Here is a 1978-nt window from a genome sequence, read left to right on the forward strand (position 1 = left end):
CGTACCGAGTGGCCCAAAGCGGACAATATTGTGATACGTGCCAGAGGGGGATGTTACAAATGGTATCAGAGCCAGGGCACGGGTCGATGTGTTCGACGGGGACGTCGAACCCTATAATGGGGGGTGAAAGTGGGTTAGATCTGATCCCACATCGGCTGGGAAGGAGAACTAAGCATTCCTTATAAGGGGTGTGGATACCTTCCCTATCACAACGCGTTTTAAAGCCGTGAGGGCAGCAGATCCCATAAGAACTCTGCAGTTAAGCGTGCTTGGGCGGGAGTAGTACCAGGATGGGTGACCCCCTGGGAAGTCCTCGTACCGAGTGGCCCAAAGCGGACAATATTGTGATACGTGCCAGAGGGGGGTGTTACACTTATTTTGCAAGAAACTGATATTAGGTCAAATATAGATAATGATAAAATTAATTGTTTAATTTATATTATTTGTTATTTGATCCTTGTGTTATGAATAGTTTCAATTTTCCCCTTTAGGTTTTATAGTTTAAATTTGAACTCAAAAGTTTTGTTTTGAAATTTAAATAGTTGAAACCCTAATGTTTTGAAATGTTTCAAAACTTGCCCTCAAGTTTTGGAATTTAAAAGTTGATTAAAAGTTTAATTTAGGAATGTTAAATGCTAAAACCCTAGTATTGTTTTGAAAAGTTTAAATCACACCCTGATGGTTTTATTAATTAATTAAGGTGTATAATTAAAAGAGGTTTAATAAATCCATAAAATTTTGGTTTACAATATAATTGAATTAAAGGTATAATTGTTAAATTTGACCACCTAGTATTTTAAAAGTGTAAAACACACCCTATACTATATATAACATTAATAGTCTAACATTATATATATATATATATATATATATATATATATATATATATATATATATATATATATATATATATATATGTATGAGTAAAAGTCAGTCTTACCGTTAGTAGGCCTCATTCACGAAGCTAGTCTATAAGGGGTGTTTAAGGAAATTGCCTATAAAATGGCGATTGAATGGGTATCCACTCTTTCCCACCGCACTCTTGACTGGTGGAGGGTCGTTACCCGAACGGGTAGGATAGGACATAACTTTCCATTATAAGTATAATGAAGTACAAAAGTAACTAAATGTTTTACTAATTCCCAATCTTAGTTACTTAAGGCAAAAGTGAATTGATGCAATTCCATGAAATTACACTTTATGCCCTAGCGAAGACGTTAGTGGAGCGTGTGTGGTTTACCGGCACACTAAATGGTTCTAAGCAAAGGTTGCAAAGGGTGACTCAATGGTTGTCATAGTTCGGTGGAGCATGTGTGGTTTACCGGCACATCGAATAGGTGACTGTAACATGTGGGGGCACCATGTAAGTTTGCATGGTTATTCACACCCGCTTTGTGATCCTCGGCATCCCAGTCACAAACTAGAGGGGCATATCAAGATTTAAACATGCCATTGAAAAGTTCAATGAATATCAAAGGATCTAGGAGCTTTCAAAGTGTTTAAAACTTAATCGGTTTTTTGTTTTTCATGGTGGAAAATTAGTGAATTGTCATTCACTTACCTTCAAATATTCTGCAACTAGATTACGGCATCCCTTTTCTAGGTTGTAGCATATTGTGTTGGGTCCTAGCCTTAATATCTCATTTGGGTGATTTATTAAGGACTCAATCGATCAACTAACTTGAATTTGTTTTCTCCCGTTTTGTAGATGTCAAAGTTCGACAACTATGGTCTTCCCAAATCCCATGGAACAAGCATTCCACATGAAGATGATATTCCACGATTCGATCGAGGAATAAGAAATCATGCTTCACTTCCTCCTCCTCCTCCCATTATTCTCCCTAACCCACAAGTTCGAAGGCTTGAAAGGTTCAAACTCAAGCCCTTTTGGCAAGTAAACATAAAGAAGGAAAGTCAGTGTGTGCACACGTCCTAGGGATGAAGTCACACATTGATAGGTTAAGAATGTTGGGATCTG

General features: G+C 37.4%; 1 pseudogene; it reads left to right on the forward strand.

Annotated features, from left to right (window-relative positions):
- The first annotated feature begins 209 nt into the window (after positions 1 to 209).
- On the forward strand, positions 210 to 327 carry LOC128126519 (5S ribosomal RNA; annotated as a pseudogene).
- Positions 328 to 1978: the final 1651 nt, after the last annotated feature.

This window comes from Lactuca sativa, chromosome 5 (assembly GCF_002870075.4).
Source record: "Lactuca sativa cultivar Salinas chromosome 5, Lsat_Salinas_v11, whole genome shotgun sequence".
NCBI lineage: Eukaryota > Viridiplantae > Streptophyta > Magnoliopsida > Asterales > Asteraceae > Lactuca > Lactuca sativa.